Consider the following 22,982-nt stretch of genomic DNA (forward strand, 5'->3'; position numbering starts at 1 on the left):
GCTCATTCTAGTTAGTAATGAAGGAATGTAAGTTAAACCTAAAATGAAATATCACTACATAGTTACCAAAATGGCTAAAATTAAAAGTACTGACTACAAAATAGAGTGGAGGATGAACAAATTTGCATGGTTTGGGAAATGGTATGCCAGTACCTTTCACAGTTTGTCATATAAATGTCAAATGACCTAAAAATCCAATTCCCAGGTATATACCAAACAGAACTGCATGTGTTATGCACCATAAGACATTTACAAGTGTGTCCACAGTAGCATTTTTAAAGGCATGAATGAATAACAACCGAATTATCCATTAACAGTAGAATGGATTCATATATTTTGGTATATACATATAATAGACTACTACAAGGGACTTCCCTGGTGGTGCAGTGGTTAAGAATCCACCTGCCAATGCAAGGGACATGGGTTCGAACCCTGGTCTGGAAAGATCCCACATACCACAGAGCAACTAAGCCCATTGTGCCACAACTACTAAGCCTGCATTCTAGAGCCCATGAGCCACAACTACTGAAGCCTGCACATCTAGAGCCAGTGCTCTGCAACAAGAGAAGACACCATAATGAGAAGCCCATGCACCACAACAAAGATTAGCCCCTGCTCGCCGCAACTAGAGAAAGCCCATACACAGCAATGAAGACCCAATGCAGCCACAAATAAATAAATAAATAAATAAATAAATAAATAAAAAATAATGGACTACCACAGCTACGCAACAACATAGTAATAATAGAAAATGGTAATAGGAACATACATATCGATAACTACCTTAAATGTAAATGGATTAAATGTTCCAACCAAAAGACAGAGACGAGCTGAATGGATACAAAAACGACACCCATATATATGCTGTCTACAAGAGACCCACTTCAGACCTAGGGACACATACAGACTGAAAGTGAGGGGATGGAAAAAGATATTCCATGCAAGTGGAAATCAAAAGAAAGCTGCAGTAGCTATTCTCAAACCAGACAAACTAGACTTTAAAATAAAGACTATTACAAGAGACAAAGAAGTACACTACATAATGATCAAGAGATCAATCCAAGAAGATATAACAATTGTAAATATTTACACACCCAACATAAGAGCACCTCAATACATAAGGTAAATGTTAACAGCCATAAAAGGGGAAATCAACAGTAACACAATAATTGTAGGGGACTTTAACACCCCACTTTCACCAATGGACCGATCAACCAAAATGAAAATAAATAAGGAAACACATGCTTTAAATGACACATTAAACAAGATGGACTTAATTGATATTTATAGGCCATTCCATCCAAAAAAAACCAGAATACACTTTCTTCTCAAGTGCACATGGAATCATCTCCAAGATAGATCACATCCTGGGTCACAAATCAAGCCTTGGTAAATTTAAGAAAATTGAAACTCTATCAAGTATCTTTTCTGATCACAACTCTATGAGACTAGATATCAATTAGAGAAAAAAAATCTGTAAAAAATACAAACACATGAAGGCTAAACAATACGATACTAAATACCCAAGAGATCACTGAAGAAATCAAAGAGGAAATCAAAAAATACCTAGAAACAAATGACAATGAAAACACGACGGCCCAAAACCTATGGGATGCAGCAAAAGCAGATTTAAGAGGGAAGTTTATAGCAATAAAATCCTACCTCAAGAAACAAGAAAAATCTCAAATAAACAACCTAACTTAACACCTAAAGCAATTAGAGAAAGAAGAACAAAAGTCAACCTGAAGTTAGCAGAAGGAAAGAAATCATAAAGATCAGATCAGAAATAAATGAAAAACAAATCAAGGAAACAGTAGCAAAGATCAATAAAACTAAAAGCTGGTTCTTTGAGAAGATAAAAAAAGTTGATAAACCATTACCCAGACTCATCAAGAAAAAAAGGGAGAAGACTCAAATCAATAGAATTAGAAATGAAAAAGGGGAAGTAACAACTGACACAGCAGAAATACAAAGGATCATGAGAGATTACTACAAGCAACTCTATGCCAATAAAATGGACAACCTGGAAGAAACGGACAAATTCTTAGAAAAGCACAACCTTCCAAGATTGAACCAGGAAGAAATAGAAAATATAAACAGACCAATCACAAGCCCTGAAATTGAGACTGTGATTAAAAATCTTCCAACAGACAAAAGCCCAGGACCAGATGGCTTCACAGGTGAATTCTATCAAACATTTAGAAAAGAGCTAACACCTATCCTTCTCAAACTCTTCCAAAATATAGCAGAGAGAGGAACACTCCCAAACTCATTCTACAAGGCAACCACCACTCTGATACAAAAACCAAACAAAGATGTCACAAAGAAAGAAAACTACAGGCCAATATCACTGAGGAACATAGATGCAAAAATCCTCAACAAAATACTAGCAAACAGAATCCAGCAGCACATTAAAAGGATCATACACCATGATCAAGTGGGTTTTATCCCAGGAATGCAAGGATTCTTCAATATATGCAAATCAATCAATGTGATACACCATATTAACAAATTGAAGGACAAAAACCATATGATCCTCTCAATAGATGCAGAAAAAGCTTTCGACAAAATTCAACACCGATTTATGACAAAAACCCTCCAGAAAGTGGCCATAGAGGGAACTTACCTCAACACAGTCAAGGCCATATATGACAAACCCACAGCCAACATCGTTTTCAATGCTGAAAAACTGAAACCATTTCCACTAGGATCAGGAACAAGACAAGGTTGCCCACTCTCACCACTATTATTCAACATAGTTTTGGAAGTTTTAGCCACAGCAATCAGAGAAGAAAAAGAAATAAAAGGAATCCATATTGGAAAAGAAGAAGGATAACTGTCACTGTTTGGAGATAACATGATACTATACAGAGAGAATCCTAAAGATGCTACCAGAAAACTACTAGGGCTAATCAGTGAATTTGGTAAACTAGCAGGATACAAAATTAATGCACAGAAATCTCTTGCATGCCTCTACACTCATGATGAAAAATCTGAAAGAGAAATTAAGGAAATACTCCCATTTACCACTGTGAAAAAAAAAGAATAAAATACCTAGGAATACACCTACCTTAGGAGACAAAAGACCTGTATGCAGAAAACTGTAAGACACTGATGAAAGAAATTAAAGTTGATACAAACAGATGGAGAGATATACCATGTTCTTGGATTGGAAGAATCAACATTGTGAAAATGACTATACTACCCAAAGCAATCTACAATCTACAATTCAGTACAATCCCTATCAAACTACCAATGGCATTTTTCACAGAACTAGAACAAAAAAGTTCACAATTTGTATGGAAACACAAAAGACCCCGCACAGCCAAAGCAATCTTGAGAAAGAAAAACTGAGCTGGAGGAATCAGGTTCCCGGACTTCAGACTATACTACAAAGCTACAGTAATCAAGACAGTATGGTACTGGCACAAAAACAGGAATACAGATCAATGGAATAGGATAGAAAGCCCAGAGATAAACCCAGTCACATACGGTCACCTTATCTTTGATAAAGGAGGCAAGAATATACACTGTATCAAAGACAGCCTCTTCAATAAGTGGTGCTGGGAAAACTGGACAGCTACATGTAAAAGAATGAAATTAGAACACTCCCTAACACACCATACACAAAAATAAACTCAAAATAGATTAAAGACCTAAATGTTAGGCCAGATACTATAAAACTCTTAGAAGAAAACATAGGCAGAACACTCTATGACATAAATCACAGCAAGATCCTTTTTCACCCACATCCAAGAGAAATGGACATAAAAACAAAAATAAACAAATGGGACCTAATGAAACTTCAAAGCTTTTGCACAGCAAAGGAAACCGTAAACAAGATGAAAAGACAACCCTCAGAATGGGATAAAATATTTGCAAATGAAGTAACTGACAAAATATTAATCTTCAAAATATACAAGCAGCTCTTGCAGCTCAATATCACATAAACAAATAATCCAATCCAAAAATGGGCAGAAGACCTAAGTAGACATTTCTCCAAAGAAGGTATACAGATTGCCAACAAACACATGAAAGGATGCTCAACATGACTAATCATTAGAGAAATGCAAATCAAAACTACAATGAGGTATCACCTCACACCAGTCATAATGGCCATCTACAAACAATAAATGCTGGAAAGGGTGTGGAGAAAAGGAGACCCTCTTGCACTGTTGGTGGGAATGTAAATTGTTAACAGCCACTATGGAGAACAGTATGGAAGTTCCTTAAAAAACTAAAAATAGAACTATCATATGACCCAGCACTCCCACTACTGGGCATATACCCTGAGAAAACCATAATTCAAAAAGAGTCATGTACCACAATGTTCATTGCAGCACTATTTACAATAGCCAGGACATGGAAGCAACCTAAGTGTCCATCAACAGATGAATGGATAAAGATGTGGCACATATACACAATGGAATATTACTCAGCCATAAAAAGAAAGTGAGTTATTTGTAGTGAGATGGATGGACCTAGAGTCTGTCACACAGAGTGAAGTAAGTCAGAAAGTGAAATACAAATACCGTATGCTAACACATATATATGGAATCTAAAAAAAAAATGTTTAAAAAAGAGTGGTTTTGAAGAACCTAGGGTCAGAACAATAATAAAGACGCAGATGTAGCAAATGGACTTGAGGACACGGGGAGGGGAAAGGGTAAGCTGGGACAAAGTGAGAGAGTAGCATGGACATATGTACACTACCAAATGTAAAATAGATAGCTAGTGGGAAGCTGCTGCATAGCACAGGGAGATCAGCTCAGTGCTTTGTGACTGCCTGGAGGGGTGGGATGGGAGGGTGGTAGGGAGACGCAAGAAGGAGGTGATATGGGGATACATGTATACGTATTACTGATTCACTTTGTTATAAATCAGACACTAACACACCATTGTAAAGCAATTATACTCTAAGGTGTTTAAAAAAAAAAAAAGAATTGTTTTACATAGTATCTATTAAAAGACTCATTTAATAGAACAGGATATGGTTGCCAGTAAGCCACTGTCTTCCCTGCATTAAAATATAAAAGTAAGTTAAATTAAATAGAATTTATATATTTCATTAGAACAATAATTTCACATAAATTCTTAATAATGAGAAATCTCTATTAATACAGGTCTTTTTATTTTTTTGAGACAGGTTGCATGAGTCTATAGCCATACCACCCTGAACACACCCAATCTCGTCCATTCACGTCTGATCACGGAAACTAAGTAGGTTCAGGCCAGGTTGGTACTTGGATGGGATATGGGTTGCATGAGAGGTAAAATCAGATTTGCAGATTATTATTTCATTTTTTTGAAAGTTAAATAATAAATGGATCTTCATGATAAATAGTATGGCTACACAACTCTCTAGTCTAAGAACATAAACCTTCATTTGATGACCCTGAGCTTGTGATCTACAGAGTGGCTGGCAGTATATCAAACTTGTGATAACAAGGTCAGGTTCAGCATTGCTATCCATTCAAATAACGGGCACTTTATTCATAAAGATTGATAGAGTACTGAGTCATTTCCTAGAGAAGTTCATTCCACTTGGTCTGTTCTTCATTTATATGATGTGGTACCAAGATGCCATAATATAATAATAGGACATTTTTCCAAGGAAGTACAGGTTATTTTTTAAAAATATATCTCAAGGGATATCTCAAAGCTATCCATAGGTAAATATAATGTCATAATTCCCTTGACATTTCATGTACGAAATATTTCTTCACCAAACAGTTCCTCATATCTACCATTTCTTCACATCTTTACCCTTTACTTTCAATTTTTTTTCCTGTCCTGTCAACTTCTTTCCTCACCTGACGCTTCTATGTCATAAACACAGGACCACAAGGCCAAGTTACCGGCTCCCAGAGACTCACAAATATAAACCAAAGGACTTATTCCTAAATTGAGTACAGGATTATGTATTTGAAAACTACTGAAAAACCAGGGAAAAAGGAGACCGGACGTTTATGAACATAAAGTGATTGACTTCCCTGCAAATTTAAGCTGCAAATAACTATAATATGATACTATCCTAGAAAAGTGAAAACTGCCTGATACTTATTGTATTGAATCTTATTTAATCCTCTTTACAGTTTTTACCTAATTCAAGTATTATGAAGCCGCACTCTTTGACCATTACAGGAAAATATTTCCATTTTTCTACTTCTATTTTATGTAGTCATCCCAGCTATTGGTAAAAGAAACTACACCAGAATAATAAAACACAAATATTTATTTTCATGGTCTGTCACAGTGCTTTGACTATTAATTAATAAAATAATATTTGCGTAAATACAATGTTCTTTAGATGTCTTTTCTTTTTAAATTTTTTTCAGTTTCTTATAGAATAGAGATACTAAAATATCTCCTACTCAGTAGTAAATAAATTTGTTCCATTAAACTTATTAGATTTTTCACATCAAGAAATAATCTGAGAGGTATTTTTAAAATCTGTTTATCTTGTTTTGGCTCTCCTATCTATACTGTATGGATCAGTCAACTCTGGCAGCTTGGACCAACTTTTTGTTTTTTGGAGAAGCTGTCAAATCACACCATCTAGCTGACAAATCACTTATTACTATATTTTTTAAAACTCTTATGGTTAGTTATAGTAAAATATTATGAATATTTTATTATTTGCATAATTCCTATATTTAGATTCCCAGATAAATGATCATAAGCTTTATTGTCTTTAGTTTTTTAATAAGCCCATCTCAATACAGGATATAGTCACTTATGTCTGGATTATTTCAATATGCTCCTAAACTGTTCCTCCACCTCCATTCTAACATTGGTTCAATTGATACTACAGCTTTGAAACACTCTTCTAAGTTAATTACTAGAAACTAATGTAGTAGGATAAAAATCCAACCTTCATCAACTCCACATTACTGGCAAACTACTTGCTCAGCTTGACAGGCAAGTCCCTACACCATCACATACGTCACCCTGACATCCACACTACCAATCACCACAGTGTGAAACCTGAGAGTATGATGTCTCAACTTACGCATCATGTCCAAAAAAGAGAGAATAAATGAGGAGGTGAGTCGAATTTATTGAAAAAAAATCATATTACAGCGAAATATATTTAAGACACTCTCTTTGACCCTGAGTCATGAAAAAATAAGGTATATTTGGGAAGCAGTAAATAATCCATGGCCAAGAAAAAATATCAAACTGTTAAGAAACTTCTTGTCAGTTTAAAGGACTTCTATTTTATTCAATATGCAATGGGAAATCACTGAAGAATTTTAAGCAGAACAGTAACTCAATTAGATTTGTAATTTAGAAAACTATTCTTGACAGCTTGTGGATGATTGATTGAATGGGGAGAGAGACTAGGGAAGTTAGTCTACAAGTCCAAATGAAAGATGACAGTGACCAAAATAAGAAAATGGCACTGGAAAGGAATTCTTTGAGAAAAGGGTCTATTTCTTATTCCTTTCTCATGTTCTCAACACCTAGCATAGTGTCTGTCACATATCCAAACTCAACTTCAAACTGACTCTCTGGGAAAGAAAAATGACTAGTATCAACATGTGACAAAAATATAAATTACTGTCACATCTTCTAGTTTATTAAATCATTTACCATAACATTGTTATATGTCTCAAAGGGCATTGTTATAATCAATCTGTTAGCAGAGTCTTCACAGACCACCTCCTTACCACAAGGCTCTTCATTCTGGTTTCTTTGTTTTTATAGCACAAATACCTAAAAGAGGAAAAGTTAACCTTTCACTTTCCTAATGTTCTCTATTCTTACTTCAACCCAAAATAACAAGCTAAAACATTCCCATCAAAATTTGTCCCTGTCTAATAATTCCAAACATGCTTAACTTCCCTACCCAATATCACATATTTTGTTGTGAACAATTCTCTATTTAATTCACTTTGCTTTCTCAACCTTATCGTCAGTTTCTTCAGAGTAAGGATTTGTCTTATTTATCAACTTCTTAGAAATGTAGAAGGCATAGCATATGTGCTTTAAAATAATGTTGGTTGATTAGTTCCTAAAATTTAAGCATATTTAATTCACTAATACTTTCTTATATTAAAATGCAGTTAGAATTGGGGAACCATGCTTTCATATCATTGTGATATGCAGGTGTCCCAGACTGCTTTGCAAAGTTGAAATTTTGCAGGTTTTACTGAGTAACTAAGATGTCATATTCTACTATTGTAATGTGCACAAAGAAAGGAACTGTGGCTGTGACTAAAGAATTTAGCAGGATGAGACAGTCAGCTCTGAAGAGGCTTTTTTCTGTAAAATCCTAGCAGTTACAAATGTTATCAAGATTAAAACCATAAGGTATGATATAAAAAATTGTATCAATCCAATTTCACTGATAGAATTAATTGGAATTGATTTTGTTCTCTTTACATCATACAGTTTGTAATTTCATTTTTAATGATATTTATCCCAATTTTTTACCCTTTAGATTCAAAGTTATTTGTTAAAAGAGTTTATGACTTTTATAACCACACACAAAAAAAGTGAATTCGCTAACCCGTATTTGGACTCATGAATGCTTGTGCATATCAGCTATGGCCTAGGCCTCAAAAACCTTGATTAAGGTAAACTTCAGTGTAAAGTGGGATTAAAAAAGGGCAGGCTCACCAATCTGATACTACAGAAGTTCTGTTTGCCTGGCTTCTCGGTCTTACCTCATACCTCATCATGGGAAGAGAGGAGGTCATAATAAAGTACAAGGAATAAACATTTACTGAGTATCAGTTATAAGTTGGGCAACTAAACGCTGAAGATATGCAGCTGAGCTACCTCTGGGTGATGACAATCTGCAAGGATCAGTACTGGCCCCTTTCAAATTCAAAAGTCCAGTCCAGACCACTTATGTATTTGGGCTTACTTAGGTATATCTAGTTCCCCACTAGATATCTTTAGTTATCCAACTAAATAATTTATTTCGCTCTTGGGCCTTAATGTGTCCAATTCTGAGTTAACCAATTTTGTCCCTCCAATTTGGCATACTATTTGCCTCTCTGTACAAGTCAGAAACAATAACTATGTAGAGATAACTAATAGTTAAAAGAACAAACTTCAAATGAAAAATAACATACAAAAAGTCTACAGGAATGTCTGAACCCATTGGAATGTTAATAATAATCATGATAATAATACTAATGACAATCACCACCTCTTAACTGACTCAATACTAAACACTATACTAAGTCCTTACAATACTTATTTAATTTTCATGGTAACACAGAGGGATAGGTACTGTAATCTTCATTTGGGTCAGTGAAAAAAATTGAGAGTCTGAAAATTCATGAGGAAAAGCCAGAATCTGAATTCTGATTTTCTCATATTTACAATTACAAAACATCTATTCTCATATTGAATTTCAATGAAACATTTGAGTTTATTTGAATGAAAGTATTGCCATAGGAAGTACACAACATCTCAACAACTTTTATTTCAATGTATTCTTCTGTAATTACCATAGTTGTATTTTCTAAAACTGAGCAAAAGGAAAGGTGGAATCTATGTTTCACCATACCATGCATCAATATAATGAATCCATTAGTACAAAATACCTAGCTATCATTACCTCATTTGGTGTACTCAATATATTGTAAAGTTGTCATAGAACATTCTTTATTTCATGCTTTAATGTCATGATATTTAGGAATGGCCATTTTCTTGGAGCAAAGTTGCCATATAGTACCCCATTAAACTAAGTGTTACACTTAAGAGAATTTCAATTAAAAAAGATTTTAGACACTGGGGCTTTCAAAATGCTTTCTGTTCTTTTGCAAAAGATTACTGTATTGGCAAAAGATTGAAAAATCTTTGTGTTTGATAGAATATTCTCCCCTCAAACTGCAGTCTTTATTAACATCATTGAAAACTGAAACGCATTCTTCAAAATTAATACAAATTAACTGCTCAGCAATTTAGTCCATTATTTTTGATAGACATACAAACAAATTGTGAAAATAAAATACCTCTAAGTGGCGGAGATTCTAATACTGGTGTTGAAATGGAGACTCTATAGCACAAAGCAGCTACAAAAGAAGGAAGTCAAGCAAGTCCTTCAAACGACATAAAACTTGGGGGAAAACCACAGCAATAACCTCATTTTGGAAGAAGACAACTTGTTCTATATTTACTGTTGCTATATTTTATAATAATATAAAGAGGAATCTCACCCACCCACATGATGGATGGCAGCTCAATGTCTTCATGCACAAATCCTCTCACCCGGCTTTCAGAAACTCACATTCCCCGAAGGTCTTCTGTTCCTTAGCTTGCAGATACCCGACACACCACAGAAGAAACACATTTCACCTTAGCGTATACTCATTGAGCTAAGCCTCCCAAGGAGCCAATTCAACTCAAGCATGATGAAACAATTCTTACAAAATGATCATTGAAATTTCAGTCTCTCTATAATAGCCAAGAAACAAGGAAACCAGACTGTGACCACAAATAATGGTTTATAGATTAATATTGTGAGGAGATAGGAGTGTCCCAGCTTTAAGAATTTAAGATTTTTCAAGCAAGAGGAATTCTTGTTCTGTGAAAGCAAACAAACCAGGTGTGAAGCCTATGAATGTGAATGTGAACGACAAAGATGGATGAAAAGTCTTTGTTCTCTCCACTCAACGACTTATCTGGAAGAGGACATTTATGCTGGTGAGTGGGGAGGTGGGGTGGGGGGAGGGTGATGTCATTCAGGAGTCAGCTGACCTGCTCTCTCCACCTTATACTAAGCACACACCACATTTTCAGCTGTATCATTTCACCCTTAGGTCTTAGCTCATACTATTCCTCTCTCTCTGCTGGAGTTTCCTTCATATGCTCAGCCTGTGCAGACCTCCAATGTCTCTTCCTTTCACAATTACTGTTAACCACAGGATTAAAGGTTTATTCTAAACAGCCTTCTTCTCTGGTAGTTTCTAGGATATAATTTAAGCATTTAGATAGTTGAATGATCTGTGGACATCTGGAACATCCTGAAGTCTAAAGGAATGTCACATGAAGAGAGTGAAATAAATTTAAACACACACACAAATTTCCATTTGGAATTTGAACTCAAATTCAAACAAGTTCTCCAGTTTTTGTGATCATCCTGTCCCAGGATATCTTAATAAAAATGATTCAAATTACTCTTCCCTTAGTTGTGGGAAACACATCACCCTCATTCATACCCAGATCAATATTACCAGGGAATATTATTAATGCTATATATTTTATTAAAAACAATTGCTCATTTCCTGCTTATACTGAATTATTGATCTCTGTCATATCTCACCTCATATAGATGTGGGAGTTTCTCTGTCCCATGGTGATTAAAATGGAAAACAAAGCAGTTTTTATTTCATGTCACCAATACCTACATCTAGATCTAATTCTTTAAATACTGTAATTTAAAAATAAAACATACATTTAAACTAATTTTAAAACAATTACTTCTATGAAGTAAAATGTGACAATCTTTCATACCTTACCTCTTAATTCATTCTCCAACCAACTATATATATATATATATATATATATATACACACACATATATATGTGTTATATGTGTGTGTGTGTGTGTGTGTGTGTATAATACTATATTGAATGGACCTAGACATTACAGCAACCAAAATTCTCTGCTTTTCCTCAACTCAATGAAATCAGCTCTTTTGCCCCTTTCCTGTTTGCACATTTCTGTCCCCCTCTAACCTTGAAAGAACCTATTTATAGGAATGAGATCACTAGGCAATTTAAACTAACTCCTGACGTTTGCTCTCCTGAATGCATACCATGCCTTGCTTAACTTGTTGATTCTTTTCCTAGATAAAAAGAATAAATAATTAAGTAGTTAAAGAATGACTAGCTCTCTAGCCCCAACAACCTCCTTAGCAATCCTGCAGGCAGATCTGCAGGCAAGATAACATCTGAAGAGAGAGTCAGCCAGTCTGCACACGATGGAGAATGAGGCCGAACCCAACCTTCTGCCCCAGTGATTCACTGAGATTCTCAACACCTCTCCCTTTTTTTCACTTTAAAAACTGTCATGGCTGAGCAGAATCTTTGGAGCTGGTCTCAGGACATGAGTCCACCTTCTCCCCAGATTGCCAGCTTTTCTGATTAAAGCCTCTTTCCTTTTGACTGACACTTTCCTCTTGATTATCGTCTTTTGAGTGGCAAGCAGCTGAACCTGAGTTCAGTAACATCAAGACTGATATAGACTAGAGAACCTGCACTGGGGAGATGGGTGTGTCTCTTTTCTTCTCTTCTTTTGTCTTTTTTTCCTTTTCTTTCCTCTCAGTTTGGGCTGCTATAACAAAAGTATCATAGACTAGGTAGCTTATGAACAATAGAAATTTATTTTTCACAGTCCAAGAGGCTGGAAGTCCAAGGTCAAAGTGCCAGCATGCTCAGTTGAGGAACCTCTTCTGGTTGCAGACTTCTTGTTGTATCCTCCCATGGTAGAAGGAGCAAGGGACCTTTCTGGGGCCTCTTTTATAGGGGCACTAATCCCATTTATGACCTTATTGCCTCCCAAAGGCCCCCACCTCCAAATACCACCACACTGGGGATTAGGTTTTAACATATGAATTTGTGGTGGGAATACAAATATTCAGACTGATACCAAGCAGGACCCTGTGGGGCTCTCTCAGGTACAAATCCTTTCCGCATCCCCCATTTCTTGTTTGTAGGAACTAGGCTTCATTCAGCCTCCTTGACCTTCCCTGAGTTCCAAAGGGCAGATTCAAACAGTTGCTAATCAGGGAAGGGAAGGAAGGCAGAAACAAAGGAAGAGCAGTCACGAAACAATAGTGCAGCAATAAAGCAGGGTCCTGGTTCCTCCCCAAGGAATATCTTTGAGCTCCTCTGTAGGATAAGGCCCTCACCCAGGCAGAGGATGGTAACTTCAGGCTGAGTCTAAGATACTTCAAATGCCACCCTGTTACCTCACCACCAACCAATCAGAAAAAAGTCTGCACCCAGTAGATGATAACAAAGACTCTGACCCCCTCCCAAATGATTCTCCCTTTAAAAACTTTCATGGTTGAGCAGAATTTTGGGAGTTGGTTTTTGCACAAGAGTCTGATTTCTCCCCAGGTTGCTGGCCTCCTGAATAAAGCAACCTTTCCTTTCCAACCAACACTTGTCTCTTGAGTACTGAGTAGCCAAACTTGAGTTTGGTAACAAGACCATAACACTTTCTTCTGTTTGTTTTGTTCCTGTTTTTCTTTGCTGTTGTTATTGCTGTTGTTGTTCAATCTTCTGCTCTGCTTCTGTTTCTGCCCCTCCCTTCCTCAGATCACACAGGGAGGAGGTATGGCAGGACACATACATGGCTTTCTTAACACCATGATTGTCACTTGAAGGTAGTATTTGCATTAGTTCCTATTGCTGCTGTAGCAAATTGCCACACTTTTTTTTTTTTTGATCAAACAACATAAATGCATTATCATGCAGCTCTGGAAGTCAGAAATTCAAAATATATCTTATAGGACTAAAATCAAGGTGTTAACAGGGCTGCATTCTTTCTGGAGGCTCTAGTGAAGAATCCATTTCCTTGCCTTTTCCAGCTTCTAGAGACTGCCCGCATTTCTTGTCTTGTGGCCCCTTCCTCCATCTTCAAAGCACATCACTCCAACCTCTGCTTCCACTGTCACAACTCCTTCTCTCACTCTGACACTCCTGTCTCTCTCTTATAAGGATCCTTGTTATTTCTCCAGGATAATCTCCCCATTCAAGATCCTTAAACATATCTGTAAAGTCCCTTTTGTCATGTAAATTTCCGGGGTTTAGGATGTAGTCATCTTTTGGAGAAGGTAGCATTATCCTGCCAATCACAGTAGCCTCCCAGGGAAACTTTTATAGGTTCTTCACTCAAGCAAAAGGACTTAGTGTTTCCCCAAATCCAGGAGACACTGGTCACATTCTCCCAAGAGCTCTCTGGATCATCATACTCCCAAGGCAGCAGAATGTTCCAAAGAGTCCCCTCACTTGTCTTAATTTATGTATAGGGGAAGGCTTTGCTCATTCCCTAGAGTGGGAAGGGAGAGTGCACAGCACTCCCGTTTTGGACCAAAAAAATTTATTTATAGACATTGCCCTGTTAAATGCTTCTTGATTTTTTTCAACTCTGTATAGCCTGTATTGGGTATGGGCCAAAGGCCACAAACCTTGTTATGCTATGTATTTTTAACCTCTGTTTTCTAACATCCTGCTGTAGGATATTTGGAACCTTATCAGTCATTGTGCTCAACATGGGGGCCTTAGCCAAAATCCCCAAAGAAGGCAAAGTATAAATTAAATTTCTTATTGTATATAAATAAAAAATTAATTCATCTTTAATTATCTGAGTAATAAATTAACAAGTTTTACTTTTAAGACTTGGGGCTAAAATCTCTCCCCTCTGCCAGGGACAGCCTGATTATTATTATTATTATTATTTGAAAATACATCCTAATTCTTCATATCTGAAGAAACGTATCATTTTGTTCAATGTGGCTTTTACTTAATAAATAACATCATATCACATGATGTGATCTACTTCGTTCTTTTAACCGTATTGCATTATTCTATATGAATATAGCACACTTTATTTAACCAATTCACCAAAAGCCAATTCATTGAGAACCATTTCACCAAATGATCAATATGTCAAATAAAAAAATTGTAATATGTACTTTCTAAATTTTAACTATTTATAGAACACTTACAACAATGTGAAGAGGTAAGCTTTATCAGCTTCTATAGATTTCTGCAAAATTTAAGTTGATACATTTAGAATCTAAAAATATTTCATTTTTTCAGAAGCTGGGAATAATATTCTGAAAATGTGCCCTTCAAACTCCTCTTATCTCTGCCCCATACTCACCAGATCACTGGTGTCATCATTCTGGGCTTCTGTTTTGTTTACTGACTGTTTTTTGGTCTCTGGCAGCATCTTCTCTCACTGCTGCAGCTGCAAGTTGATGAAGCACAATTGGACATTTCTTAAAATGCTGCCAAGGGAAAAAAAAAAAAATTGTTAACTATCCAATTGTTTGAAAAGTCCCAAATCATACATATTGTTGTAAATTTTAAAATTAAAGAATTTTAACTTTGGCAAATTGATTATTCTGTGCATTGACTTTTGGCAATTTGACTGTATAGTAAAGAAGCTTTTCATAATTGCCTTGAATGAATTAACTTCCACAATTGTTCTTCTCACATTAATGGAAATCTAGTCTGTTTTTCATTCTCCTTTGGCAAAAAAAAAAAAAAAAAATATATATATATATATACACACACACACTGCCACATTTTTCTTCAAAGTGGCTTTTAAAATTTGCATACTCAAAGGAGTATAGAAGGTTCCAACTTCACCACATCTTCACATACACTAGTTGTTATAAAACTTAGTGTTTTGTTATTATCACTGTCTTTCTCTATTAGAGAGATTGATATTTACATTTTTTAATGGCCACTGGAATTTCCTCTTCTGTGCTTTTCTCTTTGTATCCTTTGCCATATGTCAATTTCAATACTATGGCTTTTCTAAAAATTAATCTATAGGAAACTTTGCACATTCTGCTCTCATTCCTTTGTTTGCTATGTGTGTTACAAATAAAATTTCCAGTCTGTAGCTTGTATTTTTGTTGTTCAGTTTCCCTTTTTTCTTTTTTTTTCCTTAAATTTGTTTATCATGTCATTTATCTTACAGAAATTTACTTTCAAATGTCAATTTAAAAATATTTTATTTCATGTCTCTTGCTCATTTTGGAACTTAAGATGGTCATCCCTGTCTTAAAATCATAAATATTTTCTTTTATAATCTGCCAATATTTGAAATATTTTTTTCCTTTTACGTGTTTAATATACATGGAAATCATTGTTCTAAAAGATGTGAGACACAGATCTAACTTTAATATTGGAGGCATTCAAATCTCACTTTTTTTTTAAAATTTATTTATTTATTTATTTATTTAGGGCTGTGTTGGGTCTTCGTTTCTGTGCGAGGGCTTTCTCTAGTTGCGGCGAGCGGGGGCCACTCTTCATCGCGGTGCGCGGGCCTCTCACTGTCGCGGCCTCTCTTGCTGCGAAGCACAGGCTCCAGACGCGCAGGCTCAGTAGCTGTGGCGCACGGGCTTAGTTCCTACGCGGCATGTGGGATCTTCCCAGACCAGGGCTCAAATCCGTGTGCCGTGCATTGGCAGGCAGATTCTCAACCACTGCGCCACCAGGGAAGCCCCCCAAATCTCACTTTTAAACTTCCCGGATTTAAAAGAATCTTTGGTATTTGACAGAACAAGTTTCTATCTTTCTTTGTTAACTTAGCTGATCTCGCTAAACTGACATGAATTTTAGAATAAGTGTGCCAAGTTCCATGAAAAATTTCTAGAACAATTTTAATTGAAATTGTATTGATAGTAAATCTATAGACTGATTGAAGAACTGATATTTTTACCATATTCATTTATAGCAACTATTCATTGCCGTGAATAGAAGATTTTTCTAGTTTTTCCTTTAATGTCTTTAGTACCTCTTTTATAATTTTTTTAATACATGGTTTGTCCATTTCTGATTCAGTGTATACATACTTTATAGATTTTATTGCCATTTTTAAGGAATTTATATACTTTGTTTGCATTTCAGAATTAGTTATTGTTGTTTTTTAGGAGTTTCAGTTTTATATATTAATTTTGTACCCTGCCACCTTGTGGTAAACTTCTAAATGGCCCTGAATTTATTGGAAATAATTTTAATGTTTCACAACAATTTATTTGCCGACTGAAAGTTTTAGATACAATCACTAATCACATTTTATTCCTTCCTATGTTTTATTTATGAAATATCTTCATCAGAAATGAGAGGTAAATTTTGTAAAACACTTTACTACTTGATCTGTTGAGATGACAGTGGTGTCCTTCTCTTTAACCTTTTATAAAGTTACATTAATAGAGCTTCTAAATGTGGTACCATTCATGCACTCCTATGGCCACATATTTTCAAATGTTTACTAGATATTTCTGTTTCTTTTTTTACTAGATATTTTCTGTTTTCTTTTTCTGTGACTTACTTATTCTTATTCTTTACCCATTTTTCTAACAGTTGTATTATTTTATTTGTAACTGTACTTTATGATGGAAATTAACTTTTTGTCATCATGTGTTTGCAAATATCCTCAATTCTCTTTTTTGGTTTATTTGCTTGTGGCTTTGGTTCTATATAATATCTAGTTTTTAGTTTCTTGTGACAGATTATATATTTTCTGGGGTTGCCATTCTTTCTTCCTTCTTTCTTTCCTCTTTGCATCTTCAAAGCCTTCTTCAGAAAAGCTTGCTAGTTATCCCAAAACATTTTTAAGAGAGTCCATTTTTTACCACTAACTTGAAATGTCACCTTTATCACGTACCAAATTCTCATACATATGAGGATATATTTCCCAATGTATCAATAGTATACTTAACACTAGTTTTTTGGTCCTACACTCTTCCATTGACATGTATATACTATTTTAGTCGCCTCATCTTTAACATGCTAGATTTTGCCCCCAGCCATTGCAGTTTCTGCGTGTGTGCTCTTCTTGGTGAGCTATCAGTCACCTCATAAATTTTTAAATGTTGTTTTCATAGCTTAAGTCAAAAGAATTGTCATTTTGACTATTACCTCTATTAAAAAGGCATTTTAATCTATTTATTCAAGCCTTTTCTTTTGTTGTTCCTTGACAGTTTTAAAGTTTTATCCATATAGTTTCTGAAAGTTTCTTGTAAAGTGTATTCCTTGTTATTTAATTCTTGTGCCCCTACCTAATGTTTTTCTTTTCCATTATATTTTCTAACTGGTTACTTTTTTGCATACAGGCAAATTATTATTTTTGAAATATTGTTTTTAAACAAATCACATTACTGAAAATCTGTATTGTTTCCAATATATTTTTACCTGCTCTTTGCCTAGAAGTCACACTTTGATGGTTGGGAGAAATAATAAAAATTTACAGTGCAACTTCTTCCAGTATACAATATAAAATTTAAATTTAGCTATTCTTGTTCTTAAAATCCCTGAGTCATAGCTGCCCTGGGAATCTCTCACTGAAGATTTCCTCTCTCAGGTTCACAGGCTTTTGCCATCTTGCTGGGTCTATCTCTCTTTTCCTGCTCTCATCTTCTCTCATTTCCCTTTGCACCATTACATTCTTATCACTGCCTCTGTAGGTATGCTCCCCAAAATAATAAATTCTTAATTTCAAAACAATTAAGTTATCTTCCTGTCATTTTTATACCAACCTAATCATGCCCTAAAAACTATATTTCCACAACCAAGTCTCTTCCCAAGCAGTTTTATTAATAAAAGATTATGTCTTTTCTCTGAGAAATTCTGTCATATGCTTTGAACTAGCAATGGAATAGCATGTGTGTGCGTTTGTGTGTGTAGTAGACATGTATTTTTCAGAACTCTTTCAGATAACAAATTTGTATGCAAACTACCCGAAGGCCCAAGAGGAACTAATTGGCACAATTAACTGTGACACTGGTCTCAGTCACACTGGGAACCAGGGCCATTAGTGATATCATAGCATTCTATCACTCCAAATTTTAGACCAAGAGTATCTATGTGTCAGCCCTTAACTTGTATACTCTGAAAAAAAAATCTTTCCCCTTAGTTCCTACAGAAAAATTATCAGGGAGGACTTGATGGGCTCAACCAGAGACCTGCACTCATTCCTGAACTTGTTGCTATGTCCAATGTGGAAATGGATACTCCAATTATCCAAGACTTGGGTAATGTGTCCAATACTGGCTGACAGGGAGAGAGCAAGGGCATTACAACGCAAATCCGATGAAATGACTTTCCCACGGGAAATAGGGGTCTATTAACCAAAGCAGAAAAAGGGTGTTGGACTGGCCCAATCAACAAATGTGCGCTGCAACAGAAGTGTTAGAGATATAAAACAAGGTATGATATCGAGGGTTATTCCAGAGTATAAAAATTAATTGGAAGAATTAAAATGAATCACACTTTTATAGACACATAAAACCATTAAAGGTAAACAGTACAGATATGGGATATTATCTATTCATTAAACAGATAGTTAATAGGCACTTTTTGAGAGCTAATTTGCACCGGAAACTGTTTTAGCTGTTGTGATTAGAGCACCAAGCAAGACATAAAAGAATTCTGCCTTCACAAAGTCTACAGTGTTTTAGAGTATATTAATATTGTTTTGGTTGCAAATATTAGAAACTCAATTTGAACTAGCTCAGGAGAAAAAAAGAGAACATTGTCAACAAAGTGGGATTCTCCATAGGCTCTAGGACAAGGATGCAGCAACTTAAGAATGGAACCAAGGCCTAGATTAGTATTATGAAACCAAAAATCCTTCTCTATTTTCTTCAATCCTGCTTTTCTTTGTGAGTATCTATTGCATTTGCAATCTTCTATTGCAAACTGATTTATGCTTCCAGGATCTCATAGCAGAAAATGGATACCATAAACAGTTCCCCAGGTTATATGTGATAGTCTAGGTATCTGAACTCTCTGTAAGTTCCAAAATTTCCAAAGAAGAGACCCTACAATCTGAATGAGATGCTTACCACTGGACCAATCCTCTACGGCCAGAGAAAGGGGCATACATTGCGGTGACTGCTACAAACACGCAGATGGGAATGCAAAGAAATTACCAGACAAGGGTGATAGGACTACTATTCAATAGGTGTCCACTACACAGGAAAGATAGACAACAATTTCTTGTGGTGTGTTTTATGATAAGGAAAATACAGGGTCTTCAGAAGTACACAGGGCAGCACAAAAGAAAGGAGAAAAGCTCTTGCATTTGTTTAGGGAAAAGTGAAGACCTCCCAGGTGAAGTATTGTTTTCACTAAGTTTTTCAAGAAATAAGTAGCATTTCCAGATGACCTAGACTGGGATCAGCCTGGAGTCTCATCATGAAATCTCTAATTTCACTGAAATGAAATTTTAAAATTTATTGATAGAACTCCAGAAAAATTATTCTCTAGTACAATGCTCATCAAATTTTAATATGTGTATAATCATCTGGGGAAGACTTGCTAAAATTCAGACTCCATTGTCTAATGCCTGGGGATGACAGGATTCTGCATTTCTGCAAGCTACTAGGTGATGTTGAAAATATTGATGCACAGAGTACACTCTGAGTTACAATGTCTAGTGTATTTTAAAGAAAGACTTACATTTTGGAGACTAATATGCTACTTAATGCCTTAAATCATGAAGAATATTTCACCATGTCATGAGTGTTGTTGAATGAATCAGTGATAACAGAAGGGAATATAATCATTTTTTTAAAGTCAAAATCAAGTATATTAAGGCTTGGATATTGGATAATTGCAGTCAATGCAGCGGCATATAAAACAAATTTTCTTTGACATCTGGGGGACCCACCGCAGATAAAGCAATTTTTTCACACCATGTTATTTTTACAGCTAATTTATGGCCATTTGGTTCTTTGCAATTATCTTCAGTGTCTTCCGGTGATCTGATGAAAAAATATACTTTCCTCTGGAGTTTACACAAACACCTGCTGCAATGTCCCTACAATTTCTTCACTGAATTATTGAGGATGTGAAACTAATTTGGTAAGAGAAACTTAAATATATATTACCATGAAATATTACCATAATATACCATGAAAACACTCAATGGTCAATGTTTGACAAATTGGGAAATAATGTCATAATATCTTCTTATATACTATGAAGTCCCTTGTGTAAAATTAAGACTAGTAATTGAGTAATAACATTAAGCTGTTTTAAACTAATATATCAAAATTAATTTATAATTAATACATAATGTAGTAGGTCTGGTTCCCAGGAAAGACTCCAAGCAGAAGATTTGTATGGAAATTTTTTATTGGAGAATACTTCCAGAAAACTACACCCACAAGGAAGTGAGGGAAGGATAAGTAAGCAGAAAAAGAAGTTGAACTGTGCTAGTTACAAAAGAGGCCTCAGCAGAGCCCATGGTAATTCTGAAGCCAGCTCTCCGAAAATTATTTTGTCCTGTCTTGAATTGAAGCAAGGAAGTGGACTCTTATTTTCTTGCCCATTTGAGCCCCATGAACAAAATTCAGCATTTTTCCTCTTCTGTCACCCAGTCATGAAGTGAATATAAGGCCATAGATGTGAGCTGGGGTAGATGTACCAGTGTAATTAGGGTGGATGATGGGTGTCAGCTTTCTTATATCTAATTTTCTGCGTATTTTCTCAACTTAGTGCAGATATATTAAAACAGTCAAATTCTATATTGATGAATATTTCAACCTACAAATCACATAGCATGAATATCCAAAGATAACTTGATTAACAATTAGCTTCAATTTACAGAAAAAAAAATGCATTCAGTGAAGAGGAATTCCCCTAATTCCTTTTAAAATGATAAAGAGAATTTATAAATATCTTAAAGTAAATGTAAACAACAGCAACTTTTTAAAACATAACCTTTAGTAGTGTGAATTTTCCTGAAGTTCCTTTCACTGAAGTTTGATTTGAGGACAAATTGAAGCTTTTGAATAGCACCACCTGGTCATCTATTAGACAGTGATACACAACAGAACAGTTTCAAAATGAAAAAGAAATGAAGCAATGTTTGAAAGTAAAGGCAAAATCGTTTCAATTTCCCAGATTTCTGAATTGACAGAAGACTGATTTAGTAACTGTACAATTGGGATCATCACATTCTAGACCAGAACCATAATAAAACTAAAAATCATGTTTTCAGTGGCAGAAGTGAAAGGTACACTGCACAGTAATTCCAAGAGCCTGAAAACAATACATCAGAGTCTAACAGTCTACCAGGAGTCATTTTACACTATTAAAACTGTTTCTAAAAATATATAGATGCCCATAACTAAACCAATAAGCTAATTGTCAATTGTTAAATTAACTTATAAGTGTATGTGTATGGGTGGGGATTTAGCAGAGGTGATAGTAACAAGGGATTTTAATGACAGCCATCTAAAATCTCTTCATGCTGATATGTATGAATTAACAGTGAAAACTAAAGGGGCAATGTAACTTGGCTGACAGAAAAAGAAACACCGTCTAAGACACCACCAGGTCTACTCACTGAAGCATAAATGGATCAGTAATTGCTCCTCCCTAAAGAATGGAAATTCCTGTAATAAATTAACTAAACTCTTCTCAGGGATTATCTTTTTTTAAATGTTCCTATGGAAAGCATCAAACATATACAAATGTAGGAATAATAGTATAGTGAAACTCCATTTATCCATTATCCAGTATCAACATTTATGAACTCCTGAACCATCCAGTTTTACTTCCTTAGCCTCTCTCTTCTCATGATCTGATTTAAAGTGATATCATATTACTCCAAATTAATATCTGAAAGACAATCAATAAGCATTCTACTTTTCATATAATTTCCTTATTCTGTCTCAATGTTTAATAATTGCACAACATACACTGTTAGAATGTATAGCCACTATATACAATACTTATTTTCTTATAATCCATCATTTAATCAGAGATCTACAGGTAAATATATTCAGTATCAGCACTGGTCCTTATGTTGATGGCTTTTCAATCATTTAGATTGTCTGAATTCATTATCAAATAGATGCCTCAGGAACAATATTTGCTAAATTACTGAACGTCCATAGAAGATTGTCTGTGGGCTTTATATTTGAAGTTTATTGGGTTGAATTTACAATCTTTGACTAATATTTTCTTTTCTTAAATTTCTTACTATATTCTATTTTTGTCTAACAAATAAAAGGTGTTGCTTTCAAAGGAGTTGATGATGGTCTGATTTTTAACTTTGCAATTAGTCTTCTTGTCTAGATGGCCAAAAGATTTTCTTTCTTTCTTTTTTTTTTCCCCCAAGTCCAGTACTTTTAAGAGGGTATATCTCAGTGTTGGAAACTCCAGCTTGATTTTCCCAGATATGTAGATATGTACACCACTTCATATGTAGCTTAAATTCTCTTTTAATATCAAACATATGCTTGAATTATAGTTTTTAA

At 35.2% G+C, this 22,982-nt stretch overlaps 1 long non-coding RNA gene across 2 annotated transcripts in view; it reads right to left on the reverse strand.

Annotated features, from left to right (window-relative positions):
• LOC132597795 (uncharacterized) overlaps positions 1-22,982 on the reverse strand; it is a 319,492-nt gene that overhangs the window by 142,485 nt on the left and 154,025 nt on the right. For both annotated transcript variants that reach the window (XR_009565121.1, XR_009565122.1), the window contains exon 4: positions 14,858-14,984. This is a non-coding gene — a long non-coding RNA (uncharacterized lncRNA). The remainder of the gene's footprint in view (positions 1-14,857; positions 14,985-22,982) is intronic.

This window comes from Globicephala melas, chromosome 9, assembly GCF_963455315.2.
Source record: "Globicephala melas chromosome 9, mGloMel1.2, whole genome shotgun sequence".
NCBI classification, from domain to species: domain Eukaryota; kingdom Metazoa; phylum Chordata; class Mammalia; order Artiodactyla; family Delphinidae; genus Globicephala; species Globicephala melas.